Raw genomic sequence first — 14644 nt, forward strand, 5'->3', positions numbered from 1 at the left:
GGACCATGAAAAGGAAAGATGAAAAACGAATTCAAACAGCAGAAATGAAGTTCCTCAAAAAAACAGCTGGATATACCAAGTGGGACCACAAAACAAATGAAGAAATCTTACAATCTCTGAAAATAAAACTAATTAATCACTACATAAGACAGTATAAACAAAAATGGCAAGAACATTTAAATCGAATGGACAACAACAGACTACCAAAAATATTATACAGATACAAAATAAGTGGAAAAAGAAGAATCGGAAGACCAAGAAAGAGATGGCATGAGACCGGAACAGGCCACATTGCCTATATTCCATGATAGGAAGAAGAAGAAGAAGAAGATTATTATTATTATTATACCTCAACACAAGAAAACCAGAAAACAAAAGCATGCAAATAACAGACATAAACCACTACCGTCAGTTGTCTCTACCGTATTTTCTAAGAACTCACTCAACACTTCGAGTTGCCAGCCTTATTGTTACAGGGGAGAATTGAAATTACTCGTAAATATCTTAGATATTATCTATACTACTTCCAATTCAAGTTGCTATTAAGACACGTTCATGTCTTTCATGATATTGTTTGTAACTATTCTAGGAGGTATTTCTTCTCTTTACAAGGGGTATAACTATAAAGTGATGAGACTGATTTATTCGGTAGGAATATTGCGTATCGAAATATGTTTTGATACGTTTATTTTGCTAGAATTAGCCACGTGGTGATTGATTCAGTCAGTCAGCTTCAAGCAGTCGTAGCTAAAAGGTGCGATTGTTCCAAATATTATCGTAGATCAAAGACCCAGAACAAAAATTAACATTAAATTCTGTTGGAAGTTGGAGAAACGTGAATTAAATAACCGGAAATGTTAAAACAAGTTTATGAGGATCAAGTAGTGCGTGAATAAGAGTTTTTGACTATTACAAGACGTCTGAGTTTAAAGAAGACTTGGACAAATTATTAACGAAACTTTATAAAGGAATCGATTAATAGCCAAGCAATAAACGTTTGATAAAGAAATAGAAAATGTTCAATTTCATAGAAATATTATTTGACAAAGACTGCTATAAATTCCTGAAAAGACGATATAGAAAAGGTACCGCCTAACTTAATCACCCGCCCCCTTTCTCTCCAGACCTGGCTCCAAATCAACTCTGTCTCTATTCAAAACTATCTTGAAAGAATAAGGATTTAAATTGTATTAAGATGATCTAAAAGGTGTTGCAGATTTTGAAACTAATTAACGAAAGTAAAATTAGATATAAATATTTTATATAAAATAAAATGACTCAGTCATTGATTTAAATATGCAACTTTATCGATAGAATGAGTGATCAAATTCATTTGAATGCATCAAAATCCTGATGAACAAAAGTTAAAAATAAATAATTAGTACTAAGAAGATGTATAAAAAGAGATGGTGTGAAATGCCAAAATAATTCAAAAACTACCTGTTAATCATTGTTATATTGGTCTAATTAAATATAATTGTATATTTTATATACAAAAATAATATTTATTTATATTTATTTGTATTGATAATTTTTATCGCAATAGACATGAACTTATATAAAAGAAAAAAATGAATACTGTGAAGCCAAACAATTGCGTTACAGAAGCCCTCGAAGTTGAATTGGTATTTTCTTCGGCAAGTTGTCATCAGACATTTGTTTTCCCACCTGCCCCCCCCCTCTCTCTCTTTAGCCCGAACTGTACGTGGTAGCTTCAGGATTCAAATAATCACATGACCTATGCATACCGGTAGCTCCTTATGTAAATTTATTACACTGGGGGAAACAGAGGATAATGAAAAGGGGATTAAGGACTAATATATTGTGTCTTCCCTCCGGAAAAAATAAACAACATCACGTAGCAGAAATGAGGAACATTTTCCAACCCTTAGAAATCCAAAAATAGCTTCAAGGACTTTTCATTCACGTCGTAAACTATTTTGAAAACCATATTTTTTTTTTTTTTTTTTAAATTCCCCATGAAGCATTATACAGACGTTTACAGAAACAGCCCATTTTTCACACGTAACCAAAATCGGAAAAATAAAAAAATGAAGTAAAGAAGAAATTTTAATCCTTCATAATGAATATACTTAAAGCATTTATTTATTATATTTTGTTATACTACTTTCAATTTGTCAGTTGAAATTTCTATCATTTCCCATAAACTCTTGTTAACACTTGCATCAATGTTTTAATCTATTAATAAATAGATAATTCGAAATAAAATATTTAAAAAATATTTCTATACTTATATTGATAATAAAACATGCTCAGCTAAAGTACCATCATTGTAATCTTTTATTATATTATATTTATTTATGTAGTTATAAGATTGTTCCAATAATTTTGACAGTTTTAAAAGTTGTCAGTGAATTCTATCGAATACTACTTATTATGCGTATAAATTACAATCAATATTTATTATTGTGATTTTCTAGGAACGGGTTTTAGATTGTTGAAGAAAGTAGTTTCGATTCAGATTGTTGACATCGCCTTGTAAAATTACAGAGTAAGGGAGTGGAATATAATTCAACCTTCTTCCTGGTTCCCTTGACCGAAAACACTTGAGGGTATAACATACTTTTGAGTGATTTGTAATGCACGTACGTGCCAGTATGTCGCTTATCAATTTGTTCTCTAAGTTTCACTTATAAAGAATAAACATAAAGCAACCAAAATCCTAAGTAATACAGAAGATAATTTGGAACTATTCGATGATGTTGTTCTACCATTCTTTCGCTAAAAAGTTTATCGGTTGTTGTCAGTTTGATCCCACCAATTGTTCCATAGGATTATAACCTTGATATTATTAATGGACTAGTTCATCTCTTTGGTTACAGACATAAGTGGTGATTAGTACCACGTAATTTGGTACATTATTGTCTTGGGAGACAAATCTCCTCACCAAAGAAGAAATACTTTGTTATTCAGAATAACAACTTAGGAGGCCGTAGAAATCACGCCTATCAATGCGTCTCATTACGGAAAGAGCAAAGCTGTCACTAGAACCAGGTTGTGGAACTCATTTGGCTGTCTCTGCACGCAATACACACTCGTCCGTTTTAAACAGGTGAAGGACGGACGAATTGTAAGGCCGTGTGACACTCATTGCCGATCGGAAGAATTAAAACATGAACCCAACTGGACCTACAAATGTTCGTTAATGAGTGATTAGCAGTCTATCCAGAGTTAAGCAGCTATGATAATCCTGATATTTAGTATATTGGGTTCTTTTTAGACCGTATGATATACACCTCCGAATCAATCAAAAAATTAGCGTAATCAAAGAAAATGTGTTGAATGATTTGTAATTCTAATTTATGCATAGAAAATAATTATTGTCAAATATGAATTAGCATCATCTAAATCTACGTCCTCGTAAAAATGTAATATAAACGATAAGAACATTCACAAAATTAGAATGATTTTTACCATGGTTCAAAATATTAGAATTATGCGAAAATAAATGCACACAAATTACAGTCAAAGGGGAAACAACATGATATTTAGTACTTTATTGCATCCCCTTTAGCTGTTATAACCGTTCGTAAACGGTTGGGCATATCATTTACTAGCGGTTTACAGTCTTTTCTATCAAAACATGCCCATATGGCCTGCAGACTAGAAACAAGTTCATTTTTGTCTCTTGGGGCAACTTCTTGGTGACGTTTCTTCATAATTCCCCACAAATTCTCAAATCCAGTGATTTTGCTGACCAAGGAATTACATTGATTTGGCTTTCTTCGAGCCATCTGATAGTGGTCTTAGAAGTGTGGCAAGAAGCTGAATCTCGCTGAAAAGGAAATCAGCATCACATAAATCTCCAGATGCCGGCAACATAAAGTGCTCAAGAATTTCTTGGTACACTTTGGATTTGACTCTTTCGTACACAACACACAGCCTTCCTGGATCCTTTGCGGTCATACAAGCCCATACCGTGACAGAAGTTGCAAATTTCACTGAATGTTTCATGCATTCTTTATCAAATGCTTCTTGCTTAAGACGCCAAACACGTATCCCGTGATGACATGGGACACACAAACACATACTTTAATCACTACAAAGTATCTTTTTCCAGTCCTCTTGACCCCACAACAGTCTGTGCTTACACCATCGCACTCTAGCTACCGTTTGCTTGGAAGTCATAAGCGGCTTCGTCTTAGGCACACGTGATTTAAATTTATGAAGTCGTCTCAACGTCCTAGATTTAGACACATTCACACCTAGTTCTTTCCATCGCCTGTGAAAATACTTTAGACTTCGGAAGCAGCTTTTATTCACAATATTCTTCAATCTTCTCTCATCTCTTGATGTAGTATTACCTTTCGACCCCTTCTGCAACGATTATTTTTGAAAACTCCGGTTATTAGAATACTGTCTCAATACTCTCCTGACACTTGCTTGAGAACATTTCAATTCCTTAGCCATAAACTGTTGATTTTGGCTTTCTTTGTGTAAAGACACCATACAAAGCTTCTTAGCTTCGGATATGCCACTCGTTCGACCCATGTTTAGCAAATGATTAACTGAAATCCACGCACAAACGATTCCTCACACATGAGTTAGTCCCACAGCTTCTGAAATATATACCATTCCTATGCTCTTCTCAAAACCAATCAGAAAATTTGAATCACGATAAAATTATTCCAATTTTGTGAATATTTTCAAATAACAGTTTTCTTATAATTTATATTACATTTTTATGTATTTACATAGTTATATAACCTACAAAGTACGTAGATTTAGATGATACTAATTCATATTTGGTAATAATTCGAAGGTGTAATAGAGGTTGTATGGTGGTACCGAATCCACTGAAACTCTATATGAAGTCCTATGCTCTTGTTCTCCTCCCACTATTTCAATTTGTAGAACGAGTTAATAAAACTCTGTTCTACATCACTATTCCGCTTTAGTGATGACTTTGTTTTTCTTTTCTATACACTGATATCACTTTCAAAAGGTTTTCTCGTGAGATGTGACGTCCTTTGCATTTTTTTTTTCATTCATTAATTAGATACCACCAAATATATCTTGTCCAACCTCACTTGGGTCTTCCTTCCAGTTATACTAGATTTTCATATCGTGGGTAGGCTAAGGAATTTTTTCTATTAATTTAATGCAATTTTTGTACTTTTTAAATAACCCTGAAACTCTCGAGATCAAACATGAAACTTTTTATAAGCCACTTCAGATCTCCAGTAAGCGGAGCGGTGATCTTGCACCGGACGGATGAAATGTATCTCACCTACAAACATTCCAAACATCCACAGCATCCACCATAATTCGACTCTGCACCCTGTTTGTTGGAGAATGGACCCGCTAACCATCAGCCAACAAGGCCGACACATCTTAATACACCTTATACAAATATATTTTATACAAAGCAAATAATGCAAATACAATGAATAGATTTGAGAGACCTATGTAATCTTATAAGAGAATCAAAGTAACACACATAAGGAAGATGATTTTAAAAGTATTAGAGGTAGCCAAGTTACTTCAGTTGTTCAATCAAGTCTGAGGTTTCCTTTAAGTCCTATTTATGAATACTAGCTTAACTAATAGCTAACATTATATCAATGCATTTTAAGTTAAGCGTGGAGAGAGAAAATATTAAAACAATGGCAATAAATGACTTACTATGTAGCAATACATTTACTACAACATTACGGTGATTTTCTCAGGATCCTTGAGTTGTATTATCAATTCGTCGCTTGGCTAATCAGCATTGGTTTAGTAGGGGGGGGGGAAATTGATGCGTATTTTATTCAGTATTTATAATCTAAGTTAATTTACAATAGTTTGATAATATATTTTATGATTTATAGTAAATCAGACGTCTCTACTAGGAATGACAGGAGAAATGGCGCTACCAGATACAAGAGAGAGAGAGAAAGTAATAGTTCATTGAACGTAAACCTGTAATAATATAGAACAGAACTGGCGGGCAATGCGAATTTAAAACTAGAACACAAATATATCGTGATTACACTTACCTTTAATACAGTACGACAGTCGCGGTGTCAAGTCTTCATAGCTGGATGATGTGCGCTTGAACGTAATTGCGAAAGCGCCTTGGAAACACTTCCTGCTCTTTTTTTCCCCTTTATTAATGCGTTGTTTTCCTGGAAAAACCTCAGGGACGTGATTGCAACAGGGAGGGGGGGATGATGGAGGTATTAAGGGATAAGAAAGGGGAGAATCATTTGAATGTAGCTTTTGACTCTCTCGATTTTATTTAAGGGGTCACTCTATCGCTCCTCAGAACACACGAATTGCAGGATGGAATGACACCAATCGAGGGAAAGAGAATCAAAACACGCAAATAAACTCTCACGAGAGGATTTTGACAACCTTGAATATTCGCTCAGTAGGTGAAGGGCAGTTGCCAACAGGTTTTATGTACGTGTACGGGGAAGTCACCGATGTATATGTCCCTCTTGATTGGTTATCTTTACCAGTTACGAATTGCGCAAAAAACAAAAAAAACAAACTAAAACTATTCGGAATTCCAAAGTAAACAACTAAATTGTCTGCTTCGGTCACTCTATTCATTTTGTTTTGCCTCTCTATTCTACTAGTTTTGCTTCTCACGGTATGTCGTTTTTCATTTCTTTTTTGTATTGCGAGACATGGGAGCTCCTTAAAAGTAAAACAAGCAAATTTCTATTTGAATCAAGCCATTATTATTAAGAAATATAGTATCATGTTATTAATTTTTTTTTCTTCTGTATTATCTTTCCTTCAATCACTTTTGATGTGTATTTCATTTATTTTTTTTGTTATAATATTTCATTATAAATTTCTTTTATGTCTGCTGATTGTTTAAAGATGGGACTTCCCCTTCTGTCAGTAATGTTTAAAGTCATTCAGGATATTTTATTTTAATGTAAATATTTAATTTCTTATTATTTTGGCCTTTATAATACGCTTCTTAACCAGAGTCAAGAGTAGTACCTATACACCTACAGGCGATATTATCTGTTGGATTGCAACACATAAGTCTTGCTAATAAAGAAATCAAAGAGATATTTATTGCAGGAAAAGTTAAAGAACATGTATAGAATGATGATAGACTTAACTAACAATCCTGTTAGTGAAATTTAAAAAAAATGTTATGACCAGTGTAACGAAATCCTCATACTAAATTACTCTTTTCATATCGGTTGTCTGCGTTTTATTTAAACTAATCTTCCGCTGTATTATTAAAGTTCCAGGCAATGGCTTAGATTGTTATGAGTAGATAAATATCATCTCTACTAAGCTATTATTGCAGATAAGTCAGAACCCCCCCCCCCACACACTTCATCAAGGTTCCTTTCCATTCCTACATTCAAAAAGAAGCGAACCTCTCATATGTTATTCGAGTGACATGTGATAAGCAGTCGTAAAGACCCGGATTCGAACCCGATTAACTCATTCTTCATCTGAAGGGTGAGTTAACTCGTTTTATACGGAAGTAGAGAGGGTTTTCCTCTCTTGTAAATTCAGGTTTTATCCCTGCAAAACATCTGCGTCCGCACGGTTAGCTGTGTGCGCTTCGCAACCATATGCCTGGGGGGAAGGAGGGTCCTGGGTTCGATTCCTGTCGGTGACATGAGGAGCTTAAGGATCTTTCTCAGACATAGCCAAGTTAGCCGGTCTTGGGCGTGGACTGCAGGGTATTCTCCCCACTTTATCTGGGGTTTTTCATCCCTCAAGCAGGAAAACCGTCACACGCAGCTACTGACATAGGACACACAGGGAGGCATAGGGCTAGCCACCTTATCCTCGGGACGGGTAAGGCTTGCAAGGGCTTAGGATAGCTCCGTAACGAGCTAATAGGCCTAATACGAAAAAAGGAAGAAGAAGAAAACATCTGCAGGGATAAATTACGTTGCCTCATAGCTCTAACTGCCTTAATGTAACCAAACAAATCGTTCGGCTTGGAACCACCGTTACCAGGGCAACTACTTCTGTCGTGAGTTATTTTGCTGTTTAAAATAGAAATACTTTAGAATTTAAAAACTCAAATTATAGCATACGGGAAAGTCGCTCTGATAAAAATATTTGATCTAACAGTTGAAATGATTATTATTATTTTTAAATGACAATATGAATATTTAGTATAGAGTTATCCGTTCTATTTGCTTACACAGCAAATTGTGTTTTGTTTGCTTCCATTTCTAGCAGTTTAAGAAAGAGCAAGTGCGAAAAGAACCTCATCCACATGTCATTCTGCCTTCATTTGCAATTAATCTTCAGTAACTTATTAAAAATGTGATTTTTTTATACCGATGTTTCTGTTAAAGTGATGTTCTGATGAGTTTGAAAATGTTGTTTATCTCTTTCGATCAAAAGAAATGAAGAGAGAAAAAAAAATGGACATCATTGCTATTAAATGTAATTACCGAACTCGGGGAAAATTAACTTTCTTACAGGATTTGGAATAATAATTAATTGTTTATGTTAGGGTTGTTGGCTTTTTGTAGCACCGAAGTAGATTTTCATTAACAAAAAGTAGATCAACGAGCTTGGTACTTGGAACTGTTATGAAGAAAAATGTTAATTAGGAGCTATAATGTTGATTTGTTATCTTCTTCTCATTCCAGGGAAGTCTATTAAATACTAATGTACTAGTAGGGAGAAATTACTGGAATAAATGGAACTTTTAAAGATCCAACTACTGTATGAGTTATCGGACATGTAGGTACACAGTCATATCAAAAAAGAAGCGGATGTTTAAAGAAGGGATTCGAAACATCTTTTTGTGTGTCTCTTTTACAAGTAATAATAATAATAATAAAAACACATCCCATAATGCAGTGAGCTGAAAACTTTATTGAAAAAATGGTCACATCATAAAATGACAGCTTATTTATATCCAACTGCATTTCCATAACTGTTCATACAAACAAGCCAAACGAGTTGTTCAAAACTCTACATGGAAATGTAACAGAACTCTCCTTACATGAGTTCAAATATATGTAAATATCTATAAATATCTGTGTGCAGATTAAAACAACAGAAATTAATCTAATGACTAGACAGAAGATAGGAATGTTCATAAAAAGCCTTAAAGACAATCACTCAATAAAAAGACTAGAAAGAATTACCATTCTCATCTGTGTTCGGAGGTATCGTTTGACATCGTAGATCACGACAGGAAATAGCAGATTTAAAGATCCACTTTCGGAAATACGAGCAGATAAAAACCCATTGATAATGCTGGATATAGCAAGCCCTGAGTATATACAATAGTTCCTTGTTTTCAGCTGTTGATGAGTTAAATACAGACACGACAATTGTTAATTAGTGGAATGATATTCCTGAGATGGAAATAGTTCGAGACCAACAGTACAAAGGGGTTTTTTGCCATCATAAATTATTACAAATTATAATTCTATCGACTGTAGTGTGAATACCGGTAGAATTCAGAACGCGTTCAAAAAGGAATCGACGTTTAAACTTCATATTTAGTTGTTTCCATATGTTTATGGGGTTTACGTAATACAAGAGGAACAAATGTTATTGCAATTGCAATTATGAGGAAGATAATTCTAGTAACTGGGGCGTAAGAATCGCTTATACCAAAGGTCTCTGCAGAGCTCTCATCTTTTCGATACAACAATTTTTTTTCGACTATTTACATCTGGCTTCATTCTCCTGCGCGATTAGCGGTGACTGATAGCCCACAAATATTTTGTGGACGGATGAAGTACGTTTTACGTTATCCTAATGGGTCACTACCCGAAAGTTGTTGCTTGGTCGGAATCACATACGTTACACAAGATAGTTCATTATATGATACAATGATTAGCGTGGATTTACAGAATCTCTCCCTCGTTTGATTAGTCCATTCTTGTTACACTCTAACATTCCTTCTGTCTGTCTCTGCAAGAGCGTCAACTCGTACACAGAGTTTTTATGCAGAATAGAATGCACGCTACACGTTGGTTCCAATAGATGCAATGGAAAATGTCATCCGGTTTATTTATTTATTTTTGGTTGTATAATTAATTGAAATCTGGTGTTTACTATATTGCTTTGGATCAGTAAATAAAGTAAAAGATGCAATTGTCCAAACGAGGCGCTTATGCAAGCCAATTCTGCAATTATTTGACATATGTATACGTCGGGAGAATGAACAACGTATCACGTGATAGTGTGATGAAACCACAGCACGGTTACAACACACGTAATGAGAAAAACTCGAACTACCTCTTTGCATACTGGATAGACAACTATCCAGCACAAATTCTCAGGAATATTATTCCCTAATTTCAATGCAATAACAATGGGTTGCATTAAAGATAAAATATCGAAAATCCAATTTTTTTTTTACATTAACATGAATTACACGATCTGTAACATGTAAATTAGCGAAGATACTACATAAATGTTCAAAGAATATCTGTTGACAACAATATTTGGCTTAATTGTTAAGTTGATTCAATCGCGATAATAACCATCCTGACAGTTTGGTAGTTTGAAGTTTTTTATTTTTAAAGTCAAGCATTACTAACTTAGGAAATGAATTAAACCAATTATGAAGAAATGATGCATTGTACATAAAATTACCTGTTAATCACGAGACTAATGATGCAGCTGATTATATACAACTGCCAGTGCAACCTATATGAATTTATAGTTACATTAGTTATTAAGCGAAAATTTGAAAATTGGAATAATTAACAAAATTCATATTAATAACTTTTTTTGTATTATCAAGCTCTACCAAGCGAAATAAATTATGTGAATAAAAATATCATTGTAATACAAAAGATCGTTACATTTATTAATATGTAATACAGACAAAAACTTACCTTTTAAAATATATAACGAAAAACACGCTTATTCTCCCGATATTAAAAAGAAACACAGTAGGAATGAAAACAGCATACAAACCGCTGTTATTCTGAGATGTAATAACCGGCAAAGAGCGCTTGGCATGACACTGCGATGATTTGGATTTATATGAAATCAGATACCAGATGGAGGTAATTCAAATCGACAAAGGAGAGTTACAATTTCGCCAGTCAGTGGAGACCTCTAACAATGAAACGTAGGTATGTGGAAGAGGCACAAAGGGAGAAAGAGGGTTGGTTGCGTCTTAACATAATTAGAAACTACTGAGAAAGATGACTGATGGAGGCTGGTAATACTGTTGGGATCAGTGGAGAGAAGACGAATTCTAGGACCGGTGACGTACAATGTTACCTTTCAGCGCTGAATATTAAAGAAAGGAAAAGCATGTTGGGAAATGGATAAGCTGGTCTAGAGCAGAGAAAGTTTTTTTTTTTCCTCCAAGAAGGTCAAAGGTCACTGGTAAGAAATCCTCCTCAGACCACCACAAACTATTGTATGGAGAGTATAAAAGTGCAGTTGATTTCCGGGCCGTGATTCACGTTTATACAAGAGAGAACATAAGGAAATCTTACATCGGTGTGCACTTATTAAAATTTAAAAAGTAATAAGCACTGAGAAACAAATCAACCCTTTGTGGCCTAATCTACTTTTGTTTACTAAACATCGGTTATCGCATCCGGTTTTTTTGTAGACAAAAAATTAAGGTATATTAAAAATAATGCACAAAATATTCTGTTATGTTTTTTATAACTTATCAGGCGAAAGGTGCTTAATCTTTAATGACTATTATCAATCCCTGTTAAATATCCAGATAAATAATAAATAGAACGCGAAAAGAGACAAGTATTTTGTTTCAGGAAGCGATTTTTTACAGCTGAAGATGAAATATTTTTCTTTCCTATAAAGAAATAATGCAACTACGTAAGATGCCAATGAGTGTTGAGATTAATTGGAAATAGTTTCATAATTACTTTATATATATAATGTTCTTACAATATCGGAGTGATGAATATTCAGTAGGTAACAAATGACTAAGCTTTGTGTGGATGAGTGGTTACGAAGGACAACATCGCAAAATACAATATCTATAGTGAACGAAGGAATATTTGAACAACGGACGTTCCCAAAAATATGAGAAAGTACTGGCGACAAATGTACATTATTACCCAGTCACTAAACCGTCAATTTTTTTAAAAAAAGGAATAATAAAACACAGTCGATCATTGGCCACGGAAATTTCTAGTGTCAGAATTGAAGTCCGAACAAGAATTTAACCAAGTCCATTATGGAAGCACATTGTTGGGTAAAACGAATTGAGTAGCACAAGATCCTTGTAAAGGAGCTTACCTTATGGTCAAAACAGTTGGATAGCATAAAAAGGTGCTCTCACTGGAGTAATTGAAAAACGACAGGAAGAACCAGTCGATCGTTAATGACTACTAAACATCACTGATCGCTTTGGCTAGACATGGTAGCGTCCTTGATGTTGAATAAATGTGTTTCTTACGAAGTAATAATAATACTTAATTTCATTTTTATATGTTATCTGTGGCGACATTCGTTGATCAGTGTCAACTGTACAGTTCGAAGCATATATTTTAAAGAAGAATTTTAAAAAAAAATGGAACAACGAACATAAATCGATTGACGACTCTCGCTAGCATCCATTTACTCATAGAACGTTTCGCATATTTAGTGACTTAATTTTATACAACTTTTTTTTTTTTCATTTGGAATACAATTAAAATAAAAGCATGGTCTTGTAGAATCATAAACGAAAGTGCGTGAGAGTTGTACATTTTACATTAAATGTGGAAGATTACCAATGAAATGTAAGAGAAGTATGACAAAAAAACCGTGGAGATGTTACTTCATCTTTCGCAATTAAATGACTTACGAATGTAAGAGAAAGTCTTGAAGGTAGTATTACGGAAAGACCGTCTTAATATCTCGAAACAAAGGATGAAGATTATCATTCCATTGAAAATTTCGCACTCTTCTCAAGTGAGGGCGCATCTTTTCCAAAGATGAATTGCGTAAATGAAACTACATTGAAGAGCTTTCAGGAAGGAGAGAAGAGGCTAAGACATGCAAAAAAAAAAAAAAGAAAAGAAGCTTGGTGGAACGTCTTAGAAACTCCATTCATACAACGAAAGAACAATCAGTTCAATGACTGCTACAAAATGACGCATCACTACCTTAAAGGTTTATAGGTGTGTGTGTGTGTGTGTGTGTGTGTGTGTGTCATTGCAACTAGATAAACACGGTGGTGCATCTACGTAACATTTGCTGTGCTCAGACTAGTTTTCTGTGGACTTAATTCGCACTTAAAGCTTGATCTCAAGGATCAACTCTGTATCAACGTCACAGGTCAAGATGACCGTGAAAAGTTAGAAAAAAATTGGTTTCAAGATCACTCGTATTGTAAAACTATCGAAATAGATGTGGATTAATTATATTTCTTAAAAATCGTAGCAAACTTTTTTTTTTGGAAAATTTGTACAGCAGCATCATTTCTTTGCAATGTTTTATCTTATATCGAGCCAAATAGCACATCAGTTGTCAACAGGATTTATCTAGTTTTCGTAAAATGATTCATTAAACATAAGGAAATACACATTTTAGTTGACTTTTATGTAAGAAAATTAATTTAGGTATCAACGGGAAGTATCTGATAGATACTACGTCATTCAAAAATCGACTATTTATATTGTAAATGAAAGGAAAAAAAAGTGCACATAACCAAGGTCATGCGCTACCCAGCTGTGCACTGTGCTTATTCGATTTATAAGAAATGTGATCGAAATGGCATTTGTGAGATTGACGTGAAAAACAATGCACTTCTAACAGTGAGATATCACAAGTAATCCAGATGCGATGTCAGCTAATGAGTGGTAGGTGTGTCTGCCAGCATCACCTCTGCTGACCGTAGTCTACCAACAAAGTAACAATGTTAAATAAATCAGCGAAATTTTTACTAATATTGCACGTAAATAATTGCCATAATAAGGATACAACTTTTCTTATTTTTTTAGATTAATCTCTCCTGACAGGGGCACATAGAATTGGAGCACATCAACAAAACTGCTATTTTACAAACGGGAATATCTGTAAAATACGTCATAGAAATACTTTTTCCATTTGGTTGAAACAACCACCGTGAAATGAAACCGTTAAAGATTTTCAAAAAGAAAAGTTTTAAATTTTAAAATTTAATTTTTAAAGTTTTAAATTATTTTAAGTTTATTAAATTAACACATATACCAAAATGGAGAAGTATAAAAAGTTGAATGATAGAATCAGTATAGAGGAAACATTACAAGGCTGAAAACATTCATCGTATCATACAGGCAAAAATAAAGATGAAAATAAAACTGTACATTCTGACTTTACAACGAATTGCACAAAACATTATCCAACTCTCTAGAAATTAATTTAGTTAATATATTCATCACAAGATGGCAGCACTAAGGTTTTGATTTAATCAATAATCTCACCTTGACGTATTTTATGGACTTCTCCCGATAAATAAAATAATAAATAAAAAGGTTCAGTGAGTTAAATGACTAGTATTAGAGAGTGCGTTTTGTTCTTAAGGAATATCCTTTAATGCTATATACAGTTAAAGTGTGTTTTGTTGGATTTTATTTTTCTTTTTTTTCGTATCAAAGATCTTTGATTACAGCTTCTTACTTTCTTGACACGAAAAATGTCTGCTTAAATTCATGAGGCCAACACGAAGATATCAGCACACTTAACATGTTCTGTAAGTTTTCTTTGATCGTAGATA

Source organism: Typopeltis vanoorti, chromosome 4, assembly GCF_054136105.1.
Source record: "Typopeltis vanoorti isolate ZY-2024b chromosome 4, IOZ_Tvanoo_1.0, whole genome shotgun sequence".
NCBI lineage: Eukaryota > Metazoa > Arthropoda > Arachnida > Uropygi > Thelyphonidae > Typopeltis > Typopeltis vanoorti.